Below are 26,077 nucleotides of genomic sequence, written 5' to 3' on the forward strand. Positions count from 1 at the left end.
ATTCGCCCTAGTGGGCTTTCTTGCCTGTTGAAACCACCCTTTGTGTGTGCCACTTGTGGGGCTAATTAGGTGGTGCTCTGCTGTGGTCTGAAGCCAGCCTCTAACTATGTTGGTTTTGGGACCTCTTGGGAGGGCCTCCAGTGCAGGCCCAGGTCACCTGCTGCCTGTGACTGTCCAGGGAATACCTGGTAGGAGCTATAAAGTGACCCGTGGTTGATTGCTGACTGTGCTGAAACTGGTGGTGCATGGGAGAGGTCATGCTGTGAACTGACGATAGCTGCCACCAGTACCAGGCCTTAGGTAGCTCTGCAAAATGCCAGGACACCCAAGGCCTGCTGCCACCTGCTGGCTCTCTCAAGGTTCAGCCACTGATAACACCTTGTGTGGTACCTGAGTCAGCTGAGGCAAGGTCTCAGGTAGTCACTACAGTGGGAAGAACTATGGTTACCAGGTAATGTAGACTCTGGTTTGGTGCCTGTGCTGAGCCTGGAGCTACTCAGCAAAAGTCTCTGAGCCCATCGAGGACTCCAGTAGTTTTCCAGAAAAGAATACATGTGGGCAGGGCTGGCTGCTTGCAGAGAAAATGCCTCAGGCATTGGGGGAGTTGGGTGGGGTGGGGTCCTAGTGAGTCAGCAGGGTGGAGCTCACCAGACCAATCAGATTCAGATTTGGCCGGAAGCATAGGGGGCGGGCTCAACACAGGAAAGATGGTGCCCGCCTGCCGTCCCCTTCATAGGGAAAGTGGCAACTGCCTTTCAGGCCTCCGCTTGAGGCCACACACCTCTGTCAGCCCTCCCGCAGGCCCCCAATGCACCCCAAGTCACCATCCCTCCGCTGGAGCTCAAGGTGAGTGCCTGTGAGTGAGTGAGTCTGTGTGTGGTCCCTTTTTAAGAGGACGCCTGGATTTCTTACCACATTTTGTCTCACCCAGATAGTCAGAAATCCCCACTGTTTTTCACAGCCAGATGTTGTGGGGGCTCCTCTTCCTGGCATCAATACTCCTGGCTGGGGAGGCTGGTAAAGGGGGCTGGGTCCCTCGCTCCTCTGGGGGGAACCCCCACAGCTGAGAGACCCCTCCCAGTCTCAACCACTACATTCAGGTGTGGGGCCAGTCTGTTTCATGTCTCCACTTCTCTTACCAGTCTCGACGTGGCTTCTTTACATCCTTAGTTATAAAACTTCTGTTCAGCCAGACTTCAGATGCTTCTCCAGGTTTATTGTTCTGTAATTTAGTTGTAATTTTGATGTGTTCACAGAAGGACGCAGACACTGTTTATCTAATCTGCACCGTCGTGGGTCCCTATATTATTCTGGGTTTTTTGTCTCTCCTTATAAACCTTATAATCAGTTTGCTAATGTCCACAAAATAACTAGCTGGGATTCTGGCTGGGGTTGCCTTGACTCTATAGATAAAGTAATCGGGAAGAACTGACATCTTGACAATATTGAGTCTTCCTCTCCACGGACGTGGACTGTCTCTATTTATTGAGATGTCTGATTTCGTTCAGAGTTTTGTAGTTTTCCTCATATAGTGCTTGTACATATTTTGTTAGATTTATACATAAGCATTTTCATTTTTTGGGTGCCAATGTAAATGGGATTGTGTTTTCAATCTGAAAACCAACTTATTCATTGCTGTGTACAGGAAAGCAAATGACTTTGTGTATTGCCCTTGTATCCTGTGACTTTGCTGTAATTGCTTATTACTTCCAGGAGGTTTTTGTCGGGTCTTTCAGATTCCCTACACAGACAATCATGACTACCTGTGAACAAAGACAGTTTTGTTTCTTCACTCTCAGTGTTTGTTTCCTTGGTGTGTTGCGTTAGCTGGGACTTCAGTACGGTGCTAAATGCGAGTGATGAGAGGGCACGTCCTGCCTTGTTCCTGCCTTAGGGCAGCTGCTAGGTTCTCACCATCGAATACGGTGCCAGCTAGAGGACCCTGGTCGGTGTTCTGTATCAGGCGGGGGGAAGTTCCCCTCTAGTAAACACTAAGCTATGTTAGAAGTTCCCCCTTTTAAATTGATTTAGAAGTTATTTTCCAGATTTAATGGTGCGGGCATATTTTAGGAGCCTAGGACCCCGGCCCAGAATTGGCCTCCCTGGGGCCCAGGACCCCTACTCCTGGGGGCCAGAAGGGGAGCCGTGCTTCCCCAGCCAGCCTTCATTTCCCGGGCTCCATCACTGACCGTGGAGCTCTGCGGGGGACAGCATCATTGACCAAGGTCCCAAGTGGGGCCCCCTCAGAGCCTCTGCTGAAGGCTTCGTGCTGAGGCCTGTCACTGCCAGGACGGATGAGGCTGCTGGCTGTGGGAAGTGACCGTGGGGCCTGGGGTCGGGTCTCTGCTGCTGTCTCCCAGCCTGTGGTCAGTCCTGATGCCACGTTGGGGTTCCCTGGTGAGTATAGTGGGGCCTCTGGATGAAAAAGCCCTAACCCGGTCTTGGGCCCAGGGTAGAAGCCCCCTTAGGCTGGGGGTGACTGTCCTCTCTGCCCCAGAGCAGAGACCTGGAGGATTGGGGTGGAGTCCTGCCATCAGCCTGCATGTGGCCACTGCAGCAGCCCTGTGGGAGAGACAGCCTGACATCTGTCATCAGGCTGCGTCTGTCCCCGGAGAAGCAAATCATGCAAAAACAGGCGGCAGCCTCTGTCCTCCTCAAGGGAGTAGGGGGCCATGTTTCCCTAAGACCTGGTTGGAAGGTGCAGTGTGATCCCCTCAATCTCCATTATATCCTCCTGGGGAGTGAGGGGGGGGGCTAAACATCCTTTTGGGGGGCGATGTAGACCCACCCTATGACACACTCAGAAGGCAGACACCCTGACTGATGGGTTTTGCGTTTTTGTCAGTTCCAAGGATAAGAAAACCCCACTCGCTGCTGAGCCCCCTTCACCCTTTAAACCCAATGTGGAGAGACGCCCCACACTCACGGAGTAATAGATGGGGTAGGATTCCCGAGCAGAAAGCAGGGTGCTCCCTGGAGGTTGTCTGCTGACCACCTGCTCCCACCCCTGGGACACTTCCAGCGGGATGGGGTGTGTGTGCTGGGAGGGGGCGAGGACTGCCCAGGCCTTCAAGAAAATGACACCGTGTCAAAGCAGGAACTCATAAAGGCTGAGCACAAACAGAGGTCATGAGAGACACTTGCCACACGGTGGCGCTCTTGGGCCTCATTTTAAGGGACTGCGAGCCAGTTGCCTCTCCTCTGTCCAAAGTAACCTTAAGTTTTGTTGGACTTTTGCTACTTTGTTTTGCTAATTTGTTGCAAAACAACAAGAGGAAGTTTTGAATGAGGTTAGTGTTGTTGAAGTTGATTAGGACTCTCAGGTTCTGTTTTCCCAGATTGTCTCACCCGCTCCAGCTGCTCATCTTTCCTTCCATCTTTGTGTTGGTCATCTTTTCACTTTCACTGTTTCAGAGACCATGACACGGAGGGACTTGCCTTCCCTCCTTTGAAAGGAGAAAACCCCCAAAAGCCCACTTCTCATGCGTCTCCTGGGCACTAGGTCTTCCCGCTGGGGTGGCCACTGGGGAACGAAGTCCCCACCTGTGAAGGAGACCCTGTTGGAACATTCCCTCGGTGTCTCATTTTCACGGAGGGTCAGTTTTCACGGAGCTCTGGGAAGAGGGTGTCAGGAAACTGTGACTGGTGTCTCCAAAGGTCTGTGATGAGAAGTTTAGAGCAGTTTGTCAGTATTCGTGTCACAATCAGGTCTGACAAACAGAGAAATGAGTTGGCTGTGTGGGGACAGAATCCCGGAGAGCAGTTTCCAAGTTTCCAGGCTCTCGACATCACGTGGAAAGATGCTGGCTCGGGGAGTAGATGGCCATCAGTTGTTCCCGGTTAGCCATTAGCCACTAATATAACTGCCGTGGCTACACTGGCAAGGGTGTTGGTTGGCAGAGAAGCGGATGGCGGATTGCAGACCGTGTGGCTCCTCCTTCCCGTGTCTCCAACCCAGCCGCCAGCGAGAATATAGTGGTATGACTCCCCCATCTATGGCTCTGTGGGTGTTCCTTTTTGGCCTCCCCATGTCCTGCGTTCTAGTGCGGGGAGCGGGACCAGAGACCCCGCATGACAGTCCAGTCATGCGTGCGATTGCAGCCAGGTGCTGGCCACCTGCTCCATCATCCACACCGGTCCCTTGGTCCTGCAGCATTGCCAGAGCAGTGCTGGGCACGGGTCGTGGCGTGGGCACAGTCCCTGTGAGCCAGGAGCCCCAGTGATGGCCCTGGGATGCCACCGCTTGCCAGAACCACCATTTTCTAGGAAACAGTGTATTTGGTTCACATTTCATTTAGATTTCCAGGGCTCCGAGGGGAACAAAGCCATTTTCTAGTACCGGGGAAACTGGACAGGGGTAGCCAAGTTGACATGCTTCCTTTTGGGGAGGCGGGTGTTGGGCTGTTGAGGTCCTGTAGCAGCCCCTCCACTTCCACCTGGCGGAGGAGGCCGGAGGCTCTGAGATCGGCCGCCCCCGCGCTGGGCCTGGCTCCTGTCCTCTTCACCAGGGCATAGGGCGGAACTTTGGGCGACTTCCCGGAAGAAGCTGCAGCTCTCAGGGCGTCCTCTCAGCCAGGCCCCGGGACCAGGTGTGGAGGGCGTCCCTGGCACAACCCGCCGCTGAGCCCACCCATTGCAAGGCCAGTCTCTGGGTGCTCTGTCACCTCGCAGACCCCCTTCCTTGCGCCCGGCGCCCTTGGTTGCTCAGGATGAAGGTCCCGGCTTGGCTTGCTGAGTTGGCCTCCTGGACACGAGCCACTCTGGTCTGTCCTCCCTGTGCCCACTGCCCTAGAGCTGTGAGGGGCCCGCGGGCCTGCGTGTCCCCTTCTGGTTAGTAAGAGTAGACGTCATGCTCTGGGAAGAGCCCCACGACTACCCCTCCGAGTGACGGACGGAACACGCGGTGGGGGAAGGGTACCCGAGGCTTCCCCTTTCCCCCCGGGTCCTGTGGCAGCAGGGTCCTCTGCATGAAGGTCAGACTCTGGGCCCCTTTCCTCAAGACGCTCAGCATTTGGGAGCTTCTCCGCTGCTTTGGGGGGGTCCCCGCTTGCATCCCCACTCAGAAGGACCAGGGCCGTCAGAGGGTCCTGGGGGAACAGGCTGGTCCTGGCCGGGAGGTGACACGGGTGCCTTGCAGGATGGCTGATGCTCAGTGCAGACTAGGAAAGCCCTGGCTGGGCACCTGGCCACCTGGGCAGGGAGGGCTCTGTGGGCGGGGTGCTGCGGGGACTTGCTTCCCACCGTGACGGTGACGCCTGCTGGCAACTGGAGGCACTAGCTCAGCCCCTTAGGTTCCCCAGGGTTCAGTTGGAGGGTGGGGGTTCTCAGACCACGGCATGGAATACCTTCCTGGAAAGATTCCTTGGGCAACTACATGCAAATGCCAAGCGACTGTCATTCCATCCCATGACAAAGCACACAGTCTGTTTTCTTCCAGTCTGAGCAGCTCGAGGCCAGGTGGCTCTCTGCTGCTCCAAGGCCCGGTGGTGAATGCAGGACCTGAAGTGGCCCCCACCTGGGAGCCCGGAGCCCGAAGTCTCCCCCATGCTTGGTGAGCAGTGGACGAGAAAGTGTGCGCAGGCCAGGAGCAGGCCCTGCGAGGACCCTGGGCTAGTGTCTGTGCTGTGGAGTGGGTGACATCCGGCCGGGTCATCAGTCAGCCCAGCTGACGTCGTCTCGTTAAACCTCCCTGTGGGGAGTGCACCGACAGAGGGAGTGGCCTGTGTCGTGAGCACCTGAGACCCGCGAGTGCCTCCTGGTCTCGCCAGAGTCCTGTGACGCAGACTTTTAAGGAGCACGAAGTGATCACGCGTTACGTTTTACTGCCTTTCGCTAACATCTCTCAATTATCTGACGTTCTAAGTGCACACATGCAAATAGCTTTTGGAAATTTCTGTCACTAGACCCGAGGATTTATTTCCCTTTCATTTGGAGCTCATTTTGTGTTCCACATTTTATCACTTGTCATTTTAGCCCAATATATCAAGGTCAAGGAGAAAAGAATTGAGTTGGAAATACGAGACTCAATAAATAATAGAAATAACAAATGAGTAGTTTGCGTGCGTTTGCAGGACACCGCAGACTCCAGTGCTGGCTGGGAAAGGTGCCCTGTCACCGTCACTAGTGGGCTTAGGGGACACATGATTTTGCACGTAGGCAGCGGGGCTGGGCCCAGGGCCGTGGGGGAGGCGACCGGCGGCACCTTTGTGGCAGTGGCAAAGCGCTGAGGGAGTGACGCTCTTTGAGACTGGGCGCTGCCTTGCCCCGGCCTCGGTCATCGGGAAGGAAAACTGTCCCGGGCCATGTCCAGCTGTGTGGCAGCGCTCAGTCCCCGCTTCCAGGCTGCATGTGTCCCCATCCCAGGTGTCCCAGGCCCGTGGTGCACCCAGAGAGAAAGCCACGCTTCGTCCTGGAGCCTGTTAGGTGCCCGGGGACCCCCAAGCAGTGTGCTTCCCATGGAGAGGCGGGCACGGGGCCTCTCCTGCCCCAGCACGGGCCGTCGCAGGTGATGGCGCGCAGGCGTGTCCCGTAATTAAATATGCACTAAAACGTGCATCAGCTGCGACTTACTGAGTATTTGTTAGATTCGCCACAGTTCACTTTCCCTGAACAGACTAAGGGCCAGTGCTGATTTACTTAGTCTGCTCAACATAACTGCAAAGTAAGCTCTTACATACAGCGTAGTAACACTTCTATTATTATTTTAAGTAACTTTTAATTTTTCAATTACAGGTGACATACAATGTTATATTTATTAGCGTACAGCACAGTGGTTAGACATTTATATACCTTACAAAGCGATAAGCCCAGTCCCTACCTGACACCATACATGGTTATTACAATATTATTGACTATATTCCTTATGCTGCACCCACCTCCCCATGACTACTGTGTAACTACCAATTTGTACTTCTTAATCCCTTCCCCTTTTTCATCCATCCCTCACCCCCCTCCCATCTGGCAACCATCAAATGTTCTCTGTATCTATGAGTTTGTTTCTGTTTTGTTTGTCTATTTTGTTCTTTAGATTCCACATATAAGTGAAATCACACTGCATCTGTCTTTCTCTGTCTGACATACTCCACTCAGCACAACACCCTCCAGGTCCATCCATGCCACCACAGATGGCAGGAATCCATTCCCTTCCATGGCCGAGCAATATTTCATTTTATATATGTACCACCTCCTCTTTATCCATTCTTCTATGGACAGAAGAACCCAGGCTGCCTCCACATCTTGTCCACTGTAAACAATGCTGCAATGAACACATGGATGCACAGGTCCCTTCAAAATAGCATTTGGGTTTCTTTGGATAATATCAGGAAGTGAGATTACTGGTTCCTTCCTCGTCTCTTGTTATAGCTTTTGTTTTAAAGTCTATTTTGTCTGGTACTCCGAAATTTTTTTTTTAAATTTCCAATCTCATGAAATAACTTTTCCATCCCTTTACTTTCAGTCTGTGTGTGTCTTTCAATCTGAAATGAGTCTCCTGTTGGCAGCATATGTAAGGGTCTTGTTTCCTTATTCATTCAGCCCTCCTATGTCTTCTGAGTGGAGCATTTAATCCATTTACATTGAAAGCAATTGTTGATAGATATGTAGTTATTACCATTTTATTATTCATATTTTTTATTTTTCTATCTTAAAGAAGTTCCTCTGGCATTTCTTATAATACTTGCTTGGTGGTGATGAACCCCTTTAGCTTTTTCTTGTCTGGGAAGCTCTTTATCTGTCCTTTGATTTTAAATGATAGCCTTGCTGGGTAGAGTTATCTTGGTTTTAGGTCCTTGCTTTACATCACTTTGAATATTTTCACTTCGAATATTTCCACCCAATCCCTTCTGACCTGCAGAGTTTCTGTTGAGAAAGCAGCTGACAGTCATGGGAATTCCCGTGTAGGTAACTAACTGCTTTTCTTTTGCTCCTTTTAAGATTCTCTCCTTGTTTTAACCTTCGCCATTTTAATTATGATGTGTCTTGTTTTCGGCCTCTTTGGGCTCATCTTGTTTGGGACTCTCTGCGCTTCCTGGGCTTGTATGTCTGTTTCCTTCCACAAGTTAGGAAAGTTTTCAGTCATTAGTTATTCAAGCAGGTTTACAGTCCTTTGCGGTCTCTCTTCTCCTTCTGGTGCCCCTATGATGAGAATGCTGTTAACACTTGAGATTGTCCCAGAGGCCCCTTAAACTATACTCATTTTTTTGGATTCTTTTTCCTTTTTGCTGTTCTCATTGCGTGTTTTCTGCTACCTTATCTCCCAAATCGCTGATTCAATCCTCTGCTTCATCTAATCTTCTGTTGATTCCCTCTAATATATTCTTCATATCCATTATTGTAGGCTTTATTTCTGACCGGTTCGTTTTCATGGTTTCCATCTCCATTTTTGGGCTTCCTGTCTCTCTGTTGAAGTTCTCCCTGAGATCATTGAGCATCCTTATAACCAGTGTTTTGGACTCTGCGTCTGGTAGATTGCTTATCTCCATTTTGTTTAGTTTTTTTCTGGAGCTTTGTTCTGTTCTTTCATTTGGGACATGTTTCTTTGTCTCCCCATTTTGGCTGCCTCCCTGTGTTTGTTTCTATGTATGAGGTAGGGCTGCTATGCCTCCTGGCTGGGTACAGAGCTGCTTCAACACCCTCAGGTAAAGACCTATTCAGACTTTGTGTGAAAGGCAGAGCTGGGCCCATCTTAGGCCTCGAGGCTCTGGGTCCATTCTGTGACATTAAGGGACATGGGATCTGCTGAGTCATACAGCAGAAGCTCTCACAGGGTCTATCTTGCCGTGATCTCAAGTGAGATGGGTCACAATGATAGGACAGGTTGAATATAATCAAGTTAGAATTGTAGTTAATATTGTTAGAACATAAACAACATCCGTGCTCTCCTGAGCTCAGCTTGTGAAATGCTTTCTTGAGGCTCACGAGGGTTTGGGCGCGGAGGATGGCGACCCATGCCTGTAGGTGGCATCTCTTCTGCTGGCCCCGGCAGCGCCCCGTACAGCCTCAGGAACCCATGTATTTGTCCCTGCAAACAAGTCCTGCTGCTATCTGCTCAGGCTTTATCTAAGCGTGGTTAGGGGACCCACCTTCAACTTTTTTTTTTTTTAGTACATTTTATTTTTACTTTTTTATTGTGGTAAAATATACACAACATAAAATCGACCATTTTAACTATTTTCAAGTGTGCAGATCAGGGGCAATGAGTGCATTCACAGGTGTGTGGCCATCACCCCTGTGCATTACCAGAACTTTCCATCTTCCCAAACTGACACTCTGTCCCATTAAACAGAAACTCCTCACTCCCCTCCCCCAGCCCCGGCACTCACTGTCCTGCTTTCTGTCTCTATGGATTTGACTACTCTAGGGACGTCACATAAGTGGAATCACACAGTATTTGTCCTTCTGTGACCGGCTTGTTTCTCTCATCGTAATGTCCTCCAGGTCCATCCATGTTATAGCAGGTGTCAGAAGGTCCTTCCTTTAAAGGCTGAATAATATTATATTTTGTTGTACAATAGGCCACATTTTGCTTATCTATTCATTCATTTTTAGACACTTGGGTTCTTTCTACCTTTTGGCTGTTGTAAATAGTGCTGCATGTACATAGGTGTACAATACCTGTCCAGGCTCTGCTTTCAGTTCTTTTGGATAAATACCCAGAAGTGGGAGTGCTGGATCGTACAGTAGTTCTGTGTTGGAGTGTTTTAAGGAACAGACATACTGTTCTCCACAGCGGCTGTGCGTTTTCCATCCCCTTCACAGTGCACGACGGGCTGATTTCTCCACATCCCATCAACGCTTGTTTGCTCTCCCTCTCTCTCTGTCTCTCTTTTTGATAGGAGCCATTCTAAAGTGTGAGGTGGTATCGCTTTGTGGTTTTGATTTGTGTTTCCCTAATGATCAGTGATGTTGAACGGTTTTTCATGTGCTTGCTGGTCATTTGTCTTTTTTTGAGAAATGTGTGTTTGAAATTTTGCTCATTTTTAAATTGGTTTGTGTATTTTGTTTTGGCGTTGACCCACCTTAAACTTCAAACTCACTTTGAAACCTACATGTGTAGTGGTTGCACCCACGAGAACTCAGAGCAGTATTTCTAACTTAAGTCAGTAGCTATGAGGGGCTGTGTGAGAATAGACCTCCGTGGAAGGCTTGTCTGGACGCTCACCCACAGGTGAGCATAACGAGGTGGCCTCGCCCAGTTCCGAAGAAGAAACCAGGAGAAGGGCCTCCTCTCCGTGTCCGGCCCCAAACTTCAGGGTAAGAATTTGGCGAAGAGACTGCGAGTCATCAGCGGCCTTTTGCTGCAGGGAGCCTTGAGTCCCAACCTCATTATTTGTAAAAGTGATTTTTTTCCCCCTGAAAGTTGCAAGCTCTTAATAATTGCTGTTCAAGGCACAGTCCGTGCATGCCACGTGGGCGACTGGGTGACGTCCGCCTAGTCAGCTGGCACCGGCCTCAGAAACACCGCTGGAGTGGGGGTGCCTTGGGCTGGCAGCGTGATGAACATGGAGACACTGAAGTGAGTGACCCTGGGCCATTATTTCATTAGGGGACAGACGGAGCTACTAACAGCTCCAGGAATAGCATTAATGAGAGAAAAGGCAAGAATTAATGCAAAGGTCAGCAAAATGGTGTGGAGTCGCTGGGGATTTTTAATGAGCCCTGGTGCCTGGTCTGCTCCGCTCGGAAGCGCTTTGCAATTATAGAATATGGGTAGTTAATTTGATAAGGAATAATAATAATAGCCCCGACATTTGTTTAGTTCTCGGCAATTTATAAAACCCTCTCCCATCCCATCCATTTGACTCTTTCCAGTGCCCGGGGCCGGGTGCCAGAGGCCAGCCTGGCCCAGGAAGGCCGACCCAGGGCCTGGAGCCCGAGGGCCGGGGTCAGGACTCAGCCCCCGTCAGCCCCCGTCTCCTCACCCCCCACCCCCACCCCCAGTGGCCACCGCCAGCCCCCGTCTCGCCGAAGCCCAGTGTGATGTGCCGGTAATGAAGCCGCGCTCACTGACTCGTGCTTTTGCTCAAGGCCACCCCCAGGGCCACCCCAGTGACACCCTCAGGGCCACCCCCAGGGCCACCCCCAGGGACACCCCCAGCGACACCCCAGGGCCACCCCAGGGCCACCCCAAGCGACACCCCAGGGACACCCCCAGGGACACCCCAGGGCCACCCCAAGCGACACCCCAGGGACACCCCAGGGCCACCCCCAGGGCCACCCTCAGGGCCACCCCCAGGGCCACACCAGGGCCACCCTCAGGGCCACCCCCAGGGCCACACCAGGGACACCCCCACGGCTGCCCCCAGTGACAGGCAGAAGCATGGCCTCTTCTCAGGCCTGCATCCCTTGGTGACTTGCAAGTGGCTTTGGATGTAACTGGAGGCGTTTCCATGTCCCTTTCAGGATTCAGCAGGATTCAGAAATGGCCTGGGGCTGACTGAGGGCCTGCTCGGCCATAGGGGTCCGTCACTTGGGGTCTAGGTACAGCAACAGCCACCCCCTCAGAGGTCCGTCCAGCTGTTAGGCCCGTGGTCCACCCTGAGCAGCCAGCCCAACTCTGGCCCAAGGCCCAGCGTGGGCGTCACTCCAGCCAGGCAGCATCTGCTCACACAAGCTTTTCATGGAGATTTTGTGGGGCCCAAGCTTCCCGTCAGTCAGCTGAAGCCCTAGGAGTTTGGTAGGACGGTGTTTAGCTTTCTGAGAGCCCGTGCAGCTGTCTCCAAAGTGGCTGCCCCCCCTGCATCCCCACCAGGGAGTGACAGTCCCGCTGGTCTGCACTCATCAGCTCTTAGTGGGTCTGTGTGCTGGGTCCTCACCGTTCACAGGTACACAGTGGTGTCTCGCTGCTGCTGTGTTGCTGGGGGGTCTCCTGCTTACAAGTGATCTTAGCCTCTTTCCTGTGCTTGTTTGCCGTCATCTAGGTGTCCCTTCAGATCTTTTCCCGGTTTTCAAATGGGTTTGTTTGATACCATATTGTTGAATTTTAAGTGTTTCTGTGGATATTTTGGATACCAACCCTTTATGTGTTTTGCAAATACTTTCCCCAGTCTGTGAAGTCTTTTTTCATTCTCTTTACAACATCTTTCACAGAGAAGAAAATTTGAAATTTAATAAGGTCCACATTATCATTTTTTTTTTTTTTTTTATGGATCAGGCTGTTTAGTGTTGTGTCTGAAAACTCATCTCCAAACCCAAGGTCATGTAGACTTTTTATGGTTTCCTCTAGAACTTTTATAGTTAGGCATATCACGTTTCGATCTATGAACCATTTGAGTTAATTCTATTTTACTGAGATGTGATTCCATATCTTAAAATTCATTCTCTTAAAGTGGACAATTCAGTGGTCTTTAATATAGTCACAAGTTGTGAAACAGTCACCACTACCCGATCCCAGAACATTTTCATTACCCCAAAGAAAGGCCTGTGCCTGTGAGAAGTCATTTATTTTGAGTGCATGCGTGCGCGTGTGTGTGAGACAGAAAAAGAGACAGAGAGAGAGAGAGAGACAGAGAGGTATGAGATCTGTGCATAGGTTCTTTTCTTTCTTTGCACGTGGTCATGCAGTTGCTCCCTTTGTTGAAAAGACTATCATTTCTTTGAACTGCTGTTGCACCTTTGTGAAAAGTAGCTCGACTCTTCACGAGGGTCCGTGTGGTCTGTGTCCTGGCCCATGAACCTGCTCGTCCTTTCTCTTGCCAACACCATGCCTGCTGGAGCTTGGTAACAGCTCCTGAAATTGGGTAGGGTGAGTCCTTCAAGTGAATGCTTCCTCACAATAGCTTTTTCTAGGTCTTTTGTCTTTCCGCATCCACTTTAGAATCAGTTTCTCAGCAGATCCAAAATGGCTTTGGAGCAGCACTGAACCTAAAGCTCAAGCGGGGAAGAACCGATGCCTTACCAACAATTTTACAGTCCTGAGCGGAGTTTCTCCTCATTTATTTAGCGCTTTGTGTTTTTTTTTTTGCTGGTGTTTTCTCATGATTTTGTATATAGATCCTGTAACATTTTCTTACCTAAGTATATACGCAAGTACTTTAGTTTTTGGAGCCATTGTAAATTGTATTGTTTTTAAGATTTCCAAGTCTAGTTGTTCACTGCTGGTATATAGGGAAGTAATAGGCTTTCGTCATCCTTTCTGTGTAGAAGTGTGTGTTCAGCTGTTGTTGGTGCAGCACTGCACAGATGTCATTTCTGTCCACTTGGCTGACGGTACTTTGAGTGCAGCTGTGTCCTTGTTAGTCTCCGCCTGCGGGACCTGTCCGTCACTGAGTAGGGTGAAGTCTGCAGCTCCAGTGCTGGGTCTCCTTACCTCTCCCTTCACTTCTGTCTCGTGTGTGACGGCGCCTGCTGTTAGGTGCACACACGTTTAGGGTTGTTACGTCCGCTGAGGGCTGACGTCTGTGTCATTATGGGATGCCCCTCTTGTTCCCTGATAACTTTTCTTGTTCTGAAGCATAAAATCAGTGCAGCCAGCCTAGCTTTCTTGTGATTAGTGCTCCCTGGTATACCTTTCCCACCCTTTACTTTGAACCTAGCCTAGTCTTTATACTTAAAGTGGGTTTATTGTGGTCAGCTTACTTACAGTTGGGTCTTGTTTTCTAAAAATGCAGTCTGACAATCTCCATGTTCAATTGCTGTATTTAGACCATTCAGTTTAAAGTGATTATTGATACTGTTGAATTAATAACTACCATGTTTGTAACCGTTTTCTTTTCCTTGCATTTGTTCTTTGTTTCTTTTCTCACCCTTGTTCTTCCTTCTCTGGTTTTAATTGAGTATTTTATATGATTCTGTTCTATGTCCTCTATTCAGCATGTCAACCATCCTTCTTTTAAAGACATTTGTAGTGGTTGCACCAGGGTTTACAGTATACATTTTGAAACTGCCTCAGTTCACCTCCAAGTAACACTGCACCACTTGGCATGTGGTGCCGTCACCTTAAGTGGCCTGTCCCCAGTTCCTCCCTCGCGTCCCATGACGTCCTTCCATCCATCTCACTGACGCACGAGCTATAATTGCCCCATACACTCTTGCTGTTATTGTTTGGGGCGGTTACTTTTCTCTGTCCTAACCATTTGTGAGTGTGCAGTTCAGTTGTGTGAACTACAGTCACACTGTTTTGCAGCAGACATCTAGAACTTTTTCATCTGGCAACACCAAAACTTTATACCCACTAAACTAACGGCAGTTAAAAGAAACAGGAGATTTTATTTTATCTTCGTTTCTTCCTTCTCTGACCATCTGCTTCTAAGCTCCCTCTGTTTGTGGGCCCGAGGCTCCCAGTCTTGGAGTATTGGAAATAAAATGAAATGAAATGAGCTAAAAGGAAAGACTAATATGTCACAGATCGTCCAACAGAGAGCCGTCAGGGCCAAGTGTGCAGAAATTGGCTCCATCCTCTGGTTTAGCTAAAAATAAATAAATAAAAAAAAAATCCTCTTTTACTGGGCGAGGCCAGGTTTCTGGGATGGCGTCTTCCTGTCAGAACTGCTTCGGGTTCCATGACTGATGGGACTGAACGGGGACGGATGCCAGGTGGCCTTGTGGACGCGGTGCTGGCAGGGTCTGGTGTGCGTCACGAGTCACTGCAAACAAGCCCCACCCCAGACATGAGCGAGCTCCTTGTCAGACATGCGCGTGCCTTGCCAAGCAGACTCTCAGGGACAGTTCTCTTTTTAATTGATGCGACTGTCTTGGAAAGGGGTTCCAGGACCACCCCCTTCCTGGGTCAGGGAACCTTCCCAGGGGATACCTTGTGGACCAGGACATATTTCCTTTGGCCACCACACTGTCCCCTAAGGAAGTAAAGCCTGAGGATGTCAGTATTTGCTGCCTCATGAGCTACAGAGTGACAGCCAGTCATACCTGCGTGACAGCAAGGGTGCATTCCAAGGGGCTCCTTTGTCTGGGGGTCCCTGCGTCTGAGTACTGGTCACCTCAGCTGCTCAGGGGGCCGCCTGAGCAGCCTGGTCACTGGCTGGGCTGGATGCAGCCCTCGGATGCAGGCGCAGCTGCCTGCCTGGAGGGTGGATGGCCACCCTTCGTCCCCTGTCCTCTGGGGCTGCCTCTTCTGTCCCTAGCTGTCGGTTGTGTCTTTTTGTCAGTGTGCAGGAACTTGAGTAGAGGAGAATTTCACGTCTGTTTTAAAAACGTTGCAAATTATACTAGAAACAGATAACAGGGAGGGGAAATGTTTGCAGCTCACAGGATAGTCGCATTTCCTTTGTGACTTCTAGTTACCTCGCCTATGGGGGCATGTCTCTCTCCTCCCAAGGATATAGGATGGTGTCTTCAGTTATCTTTCAGTATTTTTACACTTTCCATCTCTATTCCATATGGAGTTTATTTTTATGCATGGCATGACACAGGATTCTGGGTTCCTTCATAGCCACTTCTGCCAGCACCTCGTGTCACACAAGCTACTGGACCTCAGCGAGCTGCCTGATACCTGTTATGGTGCTGCTCCACTTCAGGTGGGTCCTTGATGGTCCCACGTGGCTCTGGGCTGGGCCATGCGGACAGCATTCTGTTGGTGACGTTGGAATTTTACAGGTCTGATGCAGTATGACTCCCATCTCACTGTTTAGAAAGGGTTCTCAATTATTTTCAGACATTCCGCTGTGTGGTTGTAAAAATCATCTTGCTTATTTCAAGAAAAGCAAATGGACGAGCTGGGTTTAGAGCCGATTCAGGTAGCACCACACTTACACCTTCATGTGGGGACTTGTCCCCTCCGCCAGCCCAGGTCCCGCTGGGCACACGCACCATCTGTGGTGGCCCTTCTCTCCCTGGGAGTGAGTCTCCCAGCTTCACCGTCCTTCCTTAGAGGCTGCACAATCTCCACATTCCCTCTGAGGTTCTGGCCCAGTGAGTTTGCTCGGCAGTGGCCCGTCCCTTTGGAGGGTTCCTTTGCTCAAGACCCCTGGGATGATGGATTTCATGTGTCCACTTGGCTGGGCCATGGTACCTGGGCGTTTGGTCAAACATTACTCCCGATGTGGCTGTGAAGGTGTTTCTTGGGTGAGAGGAACACTGAAATCAGTGGACTTTGAGTAAAGCAGGGTACCCTACGTGACGTGCTGGTGGGCCTTGTCTAGTGAGGTGAAGGCCTTAAGGAAAAGGCGACCTTGTCCAAGGAGTGGGGACTTGTGCCTGCAGGCGGCCTTTGTGCTAGAGCTGCAGCAGCAGCTCTTCCCGGGTCTCCAGCCTGCGCTGCCCTGCAGAGACAGGCTTGCAGCCTCCATGAGAGTGTGAGCCAGTCCCTTGAAATCTCTCTCTCTGTCTCTCTGTCTGCCTCGCTGTCTCTGTGTACATAAACACACAGAGTCATGCGTTGCTTCACAGCGGGGTCATTTCTATGAAAACGCCTCGCGAGGCGACTTGCTGTTGTGCGCACATCCTGCAGACACGCACACAAACCTGGCTGGTACAGCCCACTGCACAGCTATGCTGCGTGGTGTGTGCAGGGAACCATCCATTGGCTCCCACTTTTGGGAGGGGAGGTCAGCAGGTGAGCGAGCAGACAGCGTGCAGCGTGGCCTGCCTCACACTCACCTCGGGGCGTGGGGGCAGTGCTGAGATCATGGGCCTGCCTCCCGGCCATGGGAGTGGGCTCTCGTGGGCCCTGGCTGGACGAGGGTGCCGTCGGGCTGGGTGTGGGTGTACAGACTGTTGGGGTGCAGTTCCTGCGAGGTCTGTGGGGACAACAGCGCCATTCGCACTGTGGGCAGCAGGGGGCAGCGTCCCAACATGGACAGAGAGAGAGAGACAGAGAGACAGAGACAGAGACAGAGAGATAAAGAGATAGAGAGATAGAGACAGGAATAGCGTTGCAGTAAACATTGGCACATACCCCAAATCTTAACGTTTATGGAAAATCAGTATTTTATACGTTGATAATTCATCATAAATCGCCAAGAAAATGGTTGCATTTCCAAAATGTAACCAGTTTCTCCAAAGTCTGCGGCGAACACCAAGTCTTCGTCCTTTTCTCTGCATGCCCCACTGGCCTCCTGCTGCTCTCAATCCCGACGCGTCTTCATGTCCTTTTTGCCCTGGAATTTCATTTTCTTCCTATTTTTCTCTCTCTTCTCCATCTGCCCCATCTTTTTTTTTTTTTTAAGATTTTATTGGGGAAGGGGAACAGGACTTTATTGGGGAACAGTGTGCACTTCCAGGACTTTTTCCAAGTCAAGTTGTTGTCCCTTCAGTCTTAGTTGTGGAGGGTGCAGCTCAGCTCCAGGTCCAGTTGCCGTTGCTAGCTGCAGGGGGCGCAGCCCACCATCCCTTGCGGGAATCGAACCAGCAACCTTGTGGTTGAGAGGACGAGCTCCAACCAACTGAACCATCCGGGAGCTCAGCGGCAGCTCAGCTCAAGGTGCCGTGTTCAATCTTAGTTGCAGGGGGTGCTGCCCACCATCCCTTGAGGGACTCGAGGAGTTGAACTGGCAACCTTGTGGTTGAGAGCCCACTGGCTCATGTGGGAATTGAACCAGCAGCTTTCAGAGTTAGGAGCATGGAGCTCCAACCACCTGAGCCACCGGGCTGGCCCTGCCCCATCTTTTTAAATCCCTTAATTCATCACAGTGTGGGACCATTTTCTTTTCTCTAGATAGTAGTTATGAAATGAGATCTTTTTCTCCCTTGTGTGATTTAAACGTTTTAAAATTTATTTGTTTATTTTTAAATGTTTTGTCCTCTGACTCAGAAAAGTTTTACAAAAGCACCCCTGAAGTCTGTTCACATGTGTGAATCAGTCACGGTTGACTCCCTGAGAGAAAGTGTCCTTTGATGAGGTAAAGAAGCCCCCGCTCTGCTGTGTGAGGCACCCGTTAGGAAGGCCCTGCAGGTCTCTGTCTGCCTCCCTGCCGGTAAAGTAACCAGATTAAAAATGTATCTGATGTAGTTAATACGGAAGGTGTAGACATGGATACTTTGTTAACACATTCCAATACCTGGCCCTTGTTTTCAGCGGCTGAAAGAAACAGTCATTCTGTTGAGTTGCTTTCCTATTTTCTAACTCTGTCCTACAGGAATTATTTTCTTGGGCTTTAGTTGCATGTCCTGTTATTACTCCATGCACATCCACAAGCTACATCACCCAGGACATTTACCAGTTCTGTCCCGATTCTTACCAGTCTCTGCCCCGGCCTCAGGTTTGCCTTTGTTGCCTCTTCCATCCCAAAGGTTCTGAAATTTAACTTTAAATACCTATAGGGAGAACTTTTTAAAAAACCTTCTAGTTGAAAACATAGGAGAAAGTCTTTGTGACCTTGGGTTCAGTAAAGATTTCTTACGTATTATACTGAAATGACAAATCATAAAAGAAAACATTAATAAACCAAACTTTGTCAAAGTTAAAAACTTCCCTTTAGAAGATGCTGTTAAAAAAAGAAAAGGCAAGCCACAATTGAAGGGAAAGTCTGCGAATCATGCATCTGAGAAAGATGTGTGTTTCGGGCGTGTAACTCAACCTCTAGATTCAACAATAGGAAAAGAAAGAATGTAATTTAATAAACAGGCAAATGACTTGAACAGATGCTTCACTAACTAATAGACATGGATGACAAATCAGTGCACGACAAGATGCTCATCATCTGTCACTATGGAAACACAAGTCAGACCCTGAGGGGTACCACTATTTGAAGGGCTAAAAAACCAAAAAGATGCTGACAATATGAGTGCTGGTGACAATACGCGATGCTGGTGACAATACCGAATGCAGCCCCTGGAGCTCTCGTGCACAGATGCGGGGAAGCAAAGCAGCACAGCCACCTCAGAAAACAGCCAGGCAGCCTTTACAAAGTTAAGCACATATTCCCAATCAACACAGTAATCCCACTCCTAGAAAAACGCCCAAGAGAAATGAAAAGTTATGAGCACTTGACAGCCTGTGCACGAGCATTTATAGTGGTTTTGTTCATAATTGCCCCAACAGAAAACAACCCAAATGTCCTTCCAGGGCCGACTGGATGAGCAACTGTGGTACCTACAGGACGTGGTGCCTGTGTGTGACGAGCACGACAGCAGCACACAGGACAGCTGCTGGCCACACACACTGAGGAAGAGCCCCCAGTACACGTGCTGAGCGAGGGAGGCCACCATCCTGTTCAGATGACGTCAGGAGAAGGCAGGGTTAGAGGACCAGAAACCAGGTCAGTGATGGGGGGTTGGGGCTGACCGAAAAGCCAGCAGAAGGGCATTTTTAGTGTGATGGGAGTGGCCAGTGTTCTGACTATGGCGGTGGTTGCATTCTGATATGCCTAAATCAGAACTATACACAAGTGAATTTTACTGCATGTAAAATTTTAAAACGTGAAAAAGATGGGGTAGCCATTGAAACCCCACCAAAACAGCCAGTGCGGGGCGTAGGAGTCCTGAGAAGCCGGCCTCCTGAGAGCACAGGCCACCTGGAACCACCTGGAGCCGCCTCTGGGGACGGCACAGGTGGCCCTTGTGAAGGACGGTTTCTTGCCCGCTCTCGGTGGGGCAGAGGTTTCCAGCCCTGCCGTTCCTGAGCTGGTGTTTCAGTCACGTCTCGTATTCTCAGAATAAACCTCTTTTCTGCATTATGCTGGGTTAATGGGAGATACTGAATTGCAAGACACCCTGTCCTCGGTTGGGCCTGTGGTGTGGGCCAGTGAGGGGTCTGTGGGGGCACAGACCTCCTGCCAGTGCCACCTGAACCTCCACTTTGAGGGGCTGAGCTCTGATCCCTACGTCTGTGGGTCTCCCCTGCGCGGCCTCTGACGGCCTCCTGACATAAGTGGGTGCGGGCGTCGTGCTTGGCCGGCTCTCCCAGTTGGCGCACCCATTCACACTCTGCAGCCCGTCTCCGCCTCTCCCTGTCATCCCCTCATCTGCGGGCTTTGTGCTTGTGGGCTTAGAGTTTTAAAAAATTTCTCCTGTTATTTCAGTGGGGTGGTAGGGCCAGCGGCCATGATGCCTTTGTCAGGAGAAACCCCCGGTTAGTGCTTCTAGAGAAAGTCTCGGAAGTGCGACTGTTTCAGTAAAAAGCCCAAACATTTTCCAGGCTCTTGGTGCGTCACCCTTGGGCCCCCATTTCCCCCAGGTCAGTGTGTTTGGACGCGTCCTCCCTCTGCTGGCTGCAGTTGCGACAAGGTCGCTGCATACTGGGTAGGACGGGGGCTCATGTGGAAGTAACCCTGGGGGCCCCATGGAGGGACCGGGGCCCTTCGCTCTGGGCCGGGCAGGGCCCATGTGGGACCCCCCAGGCGGGCCAGGCACGGTGCGCAGCCCACTCTGCCCCTCACTGGCGGGACTCAGGCCAACCTCGCAAGCTCTCAGGGCCTCGGGACAAGGCCTCCCTCCCGCCTCACAGGTCAGCAGACAGGTTCTCCGCAGGCATCAGCCCTTCCTCCATGAAGGGACATGTGGTGGCCAGGGGCTTTATGTTGCCAAGCATTCTAGTGGGCAACATACATTGCTCTCCCGCGATGGTGGCCTGTGACCGGGACCGCGTCCTCACGCCTGTCTGCTGTTGGCTGTGGATGGGACGGCACCAGCCCTTTCAGGAGAACTAGCCTCTCCTTCACGGAGACCGAGGGTTTAAAGTCAAGCGTTTATTTCCCCCCATGGTGTGTGTGGCCTCTGAATGGTCTCAGACCCGTGAGCCTCTCAGAGCAGCAAGCAGGGAACCGTGTTGAGCTGCTCGAGAGTCCGAAGTCCTTCCTCAAACTCCCGTGTGGCCTCGGGCCTCCCTGGACAGGTATCGCCCTGTGCAGGGCCGTGAGTGGCTGTCCCTGCCCGGCCCAGCGTGGCCTTGGCACGCCGCTGGTTCTCACGAGCAGTGGTGTCGGGGCAGCTGGCCAGGGTCAAGGTCCCTGCAGATACAGTGAGCGTCTGATGAGGCTGAGACTCCATCCTCTCTCCTTTCTTTCATTCTCAGTGGCGAACTCAAAGGATAGATGAACGATTACATTAAAATGCGGAGCTGGCTGAACTCCTCCCTGTCTTGGAGGCCGCCCCCAGCCTGGGCAGCCTGTTCCTCGCACCCCTTCGTGGGTCAGCATCGTCACTTTCCCAGCTGTCACTGCAGGGCTGATCTGTCTGTGCCTGACGCCCCTCCCCTGCCAGCCCAGTCTGGCTCAGAGGCCCCCCAACAAGCAGGTGTGGGGGACGGGTGGCCGGCCAGGCTCTGGGCACCACCCTGGAAGACATCAGGTGGTGACCGTGGGTGGGCCAGGTGCACGGCGGCCAGGTGGAGCCTGCCCAGCAAGGCCTGGGAGAGCTGGTCTGGGGTGGGCACCACCGGAGGGTGCCCACATGGCTGGCTGCCCGTATGTAGGGCGGGGAAGCCGATGACAGACCGTAAGAGCGAGACTTGGAAGCTGCCTGCTGGCTTCACTGGTGCTCACAAACCTGCTCAGGTGCCGGAGCCACAGAGGGAACGTTGCAGCCTCATGTTTACGTTGGGTTTGGAGCCCTGGGTGTCACTGCTCCTCCCACGTGGGGGATTTGCCAACAGCCAGTCTGATAAGGCTGAGTGTGCCTGGTGCTCTGCACTCCTCTGCTCTGGGCCGCCATCCTGGCGCGAGGGACCCGTTTGCGTGTGGGTCTCAATGGTTACTGTTGCCTCCAAGCATGGCTTTGTCTCCATCAGCTGTTAACATTGAAAATGCATGTGTCTGTGACCCAGCGCTTTCACTGGGGGTCTGCCTCATACAGGAAGACCCGTGAACCCAGAAGGGTGGAGGTCCCGGGACCTGAGTGCAGCCTTTTGCATGGAGGGCATGCCAGGGCCAAGGATGGCACATGGAGGGCTGGCTGACGAATGCCATGAGTGACACGCAGCCAAGCTGTTGTCTTGGTTTGTTAGGAGAGAAAAGCAAGTGTCAGACAATCGTGTATATCATTTTCTTATGTTTGTAGAGCAAACACACCTGCCCAAATAGCATACGTCTGTGTTTAGCTGAGTGAAGGGGAACATGCAGGCACATTCCTGGGACGCTTTCACCACGGTTACCTGGGGCAGGTGGGTTTGCTGCTGGGGTAGAGGGAGAAGCCGTCAGCAGGGAGGGAGGGAGGAGACAAGTAAAGCAGCAGAAAGAAACATGCTTTAAGTAAAGCTTGTTCGACACAAGCACACATGTGCAGTTGTGTTCAATTGTATATTGTGGGAATATGTATGAAGACATTTGAAAACTCACGTTGCAGTTAGATTTTATGTTCTGATCGATCAAGGGTGGAATGGGTCTTACAGCCAGGGTCTGCCTCAGTCGTGGCCGCTGGCTCTGTGAGCACAGACACTCAGGAGGCCACAGGGACAGTGGCAGGAAGTGCCCACATGACGTGAGTCTTGTTCATGACGCTGGTGGCAGAGGGTGGAATGCTGCTGTGGGCCCTGTCCAGGTTTCCCCATGGTGGGTCCGGTGCTGCTTTCAGACAAAGAACAGCAGGGAGGAAAGACTTAGAGACAGAAAGTTGGCTGCTATTCCCGGATGCTTAAATGAAAACTTATGAAATAATAAGCTACACAACATAAAACAAAACATCGCCCGTTTACTGGTAATTAAATGCTTAAACACTGACATTATCCATATCTGGTGTTTATCAAGTTGCCGGTAGCCTTAAGGCTAGAAACACACGCATTTCTCGTCTCCCAGATGTCCCCTAGCTTTGCTGTGCTAGATCTCAGGCTGTCAATTAAATCTCTCTCACGATGGAACGGCATTGCAAAAGCAAGCATTAACTCCACGCGCAGCAGCCTCCGATATCAAGACTCCCGTTATTAAGAAAGTAAATCTCCTTCTTCTAGAATAAAGACATAAATACCATGTTTTTGCTGGAAGAATGATGGGGAAGATGGCCTCCAGAGACTGTCTGTCAAACACTCTGGAAGAAACACATCTTGCAGTGTTTATTGCAACAAACATTCTCTAAATTGAACGGCAGCTGAAGCTCTGCTCCGCTAAATGCTGCTCATGCCGCCCCCCTTCCCTGAGCTGAACCTGGGGGAGCGTTCGGAGCTGGCTGGGCTTGTCAACACAGAGCGTCTGAGGCGCCCACCCTACGGAGGATGGAAAAGAGCAGAACTCCCAGGAAACCGCCAGAAGTTTCGCTGTCACCACCAGCCTGGAACTCATCAGTGCAGAACAGCCTTCAAACGAGACTGCTAACCGGGGCCACCCACCTGGCTGTCCTAGCCAGGCTGGACACAGGGACAGTAACTGAGTGTGCCTGACAAATGCCACCAGCACTCCTCTTTGGGACAGCTGGGGAGCAGTTGGCTTAGACTGGGAGAGTATGCCCCCATCAGCACAAGAAAACAAAGCATGTTTGTGGGGTTACATCTCTGGTCTCCCCCTCTTGCCCAAAGCTTTGCATCCCTGTACAGTGGAGAGAGCAAACTGTGGCTGTTCCCAGGCAGCGTTTCAGTTGGTGCTGCTGTGTGACAAATGGCTCCACACTTGGCTGCCATTGTACTGTGCTTACTGATTCAGAAGGCTAAGGATTTGGACGGGGACAGTGGGGCTGGCTTGTCTCTGCTCCGTGATGTCTGGGGCCTCAGCTGGGGACATTCGAGGCTGCAGCTGACGGACAGCTGGGCCCCGGGCTCATCTGCAGCTGGTCACTCACGTGTGTGGGGCACTGGGGTCACTAGGAACCTGGGACTGTGTGTGTGTGGGCGTGTACGGGTGTGCACGTACATGTGTGGGTGTGGGTTGCGTGGGCATGTATGTGTGTGTTATGTGTGTGTGGGGGCGTGTGTGGGGGTGTGTGTGTGTAGGGGCATGTGTATGTGTGTGCGCTTTTAGTGGCGGGAGCGCTGAAAACACTTGCTGATGGCCTCTTGCTGACGGCCGGGGCTCTGGGCAGAGTGGTGCGTGGTGGCTGACTGGTCAAAGTGGAAGTTGACTGGGCCTTGCCTCCCCCGCATCCCCCCCCCCCATTTCACAGGGAGCAGGAGCCAAAGTGAAATGTGATTTCAGGCCCTGTGCCTGCTGTGAACCTCCCCGTGCCACCAGATCACAGCAGTGGGGGCGCTGCCCCAGGACGGGAGTGTGGGGTGGGCGTCCACATCGGCTGTGGGGCGCCGTCTCCCCCTGCCGTGCACAGGAAGGAGGCACGAGTGTGAAGTTTGGAGAGTCAGGAGGTCGGACAGCGGTGACCTTTGGGGAGGGAACTGGGTTTTACAAACTTGCCTTCTCACTGATGCACTGTATCAACGCTCATAAATCCAGCTCGTCAGAGAAAAGGCCAAGGAAGAAAATGCCATTTGAGTCACTTAAGGAACTCTGCTTAACTCACGCGCCATCCTTATGATAGCTGCCGGGAGCTCGTGACCGGCATTGATATGCAGGGACAGACACTGGGGGCCCCGGGGGACAGAGAGCTGTGCCTGGTGGCCCAGGAGGCCTTAGGGTGCAGTTTCCAGCAAAAGGGCAAGAAAAACAACAGATTTCATGTGCTTATTTGCCATCCATTTATCTTCTTAGGCAAAGTGTATGTTCAACAATTTTGCCATTAAAAAAACTGGGTGGTTAGATTATGCCTTAGACAATTATTGGTATATTCTGGAGATAAGTCCCTTACCAGATGCATGACTTGAACTATTTCGCTTCAGTCTCTGACTTGTCGTTTTGTTCCCTTAACAGTCTTTCAAAGAGTAGATATTTTTAATTTTGATGAAGTCCAATTTATCGTATATATACACGTGTGTGCAGCAGTTTTATTCTCATTCTGGGACTTCAACTATTAGACCTTTTGAAAGTCCTGAAACTTTGTTTATTTTTCTTATACTCTTCTCTCTGCTATTCAGATCAGATAATGCCTATTGCTCTGTCTTCAGGTTCACCCACACTTTCTTGTCAGCTCCTCTCTGCTGGGAGCCCATTTAGTGAGTGCTTTATTTATGTTTTTAGGTTCTACAATTTTCACTCGGTTCCTTTATGTAACTTCTACTTCTCTGTTGACAAGTCCTACCTCCCTCTTTGTAAATGAGAATTTGTCCTACCTCGTGGAGGGTGGATGTATCAATCTTTGGAAATTCCAACATCTAGATCATGTTGGGAGCGGCCCCTGTGGATGCCCCCTTCTTTACAAGTTGCTAATATTGTGCTGCTTATTTTGTATTATAAACAATTTTGTATTGTATCCTGAATCCTTTGAATATCATGTTATGAAACTCCTGTTAAACCTTCTGGAGAATGTTGATTTCCGTTTGTCTCAGCAGTCAGTGGGCCAGTTAGGTTCAGGCCGTGAGCCCTGCCCTCCATCTGTGGGCTGTAGTACCAAAGTCAGTCGCTTTCCAACCTTTGCAGTGCCATTCAGATCTGTTCCACACGCATGCTGCCCACGGGCCAGGCTGGGACCTGGTGTGGTCTGCGTGGAGTGCGGTTCTCAAACCTTTAGCCTCAAGTGTGTGCTGTGATCTCCTCACACCCTGTGTCCCCTGGGCCCCTCCCCCTGCCCTCTGGCCAGAAAGCCAGGGTTTCAGCCCCACTGTGATGTCACACGCCTCCCTCAGTGGGCTCTGCCTCTGAGATGTGTCAGAAAGCCCAGGGAGTGTCACGGTGGGAGGGGCATGCTAGCAGCTCGAGTGTAATGCTGTCTGTTGGGCTGATGACTTTAGTGTGACTGTGACCTCAAGAGATGTGGGTGCTTGGTTTCAGTCCTGCCGGAGGCAGCTTCCTGAGCTGCTAACAGGAGAGGGACCAGCCCCTGGAGAACAGGATGCAGAGCCAAGCCCCGGAGCAGCAGTTACCCAGTGTCATTGTAAATGCTCTCAGCAGCACGTCTGTGCCTGCAAACACCCCACTCCTGACACGGCCAGTCCCCTCATTAGGGGATCTGGGTCCCCAGGCGGGCTGGTGACGGGGACTCTCCCAGGGACTGGCTGATGCAGTGAAGCCCACAGGGTGGTTCTGGGCCAGCTGACCCAGGTGTGTGGGCCTCAGGTGTGTGGGGCGCAGGTGTGTGGGGCGCAGGTGTGTGGGGCACAGGTGTGTGGGGCGCAGGTGTGTGGGCCTCAGGTGTGTGGGCCTCAGGTGTGTGGGGCGCAGGTGTGTGGGGCGCAGGTGTGTGGGGCGCAGGCGTGTGGGGCGCAGGCGTGTGGGCC

The 26,077-nt window shown here is 51.5% G+C and overlaps 1 protein-coding gene across 2 annotated transcripts in view; it reads left to right on the forward strand.

The window, feature by feature from the left end:
- The window catches only part of TCERG1L (transcription elongation regulator 1 like), a 403,196-nt gene that overhangs the window by 10,262 nt on the left and 366,857 nt on the right, over positions 1-26,077 (forward strand). Inside the window, exon 2 of one of the 2 annotated variants that reach the window (XM_088791740.1) lies at positions 18,935-19,151. The gene's annotated coding sequence lies outside the window, so the exon portion shown is untranslated. The remainder of the gene's footprint in view (positions 1-18,934; positions 19,152-26,077) is intronic. The other variant, XM_088791741.1, reaches the window with a different exon arrangement.

The sequence above is a fragment of the Rhinolophus sinicus genome, chromosome 15 (genome assembly GCF_057876585.1).
Source record: "Rhinolophus sinicus isolate RSI-liver-muscle chromosome 15, RSI-T2T, whole genome shotgun sequence".
Classification (NCBI taxonomy): domain Eukaryota; kingdom Metazoa; phylum Chordata; class Mammalia; order Chiroptera; family Rhinolophidae; genus Rhinolophus; species Rhinolophus sinicus.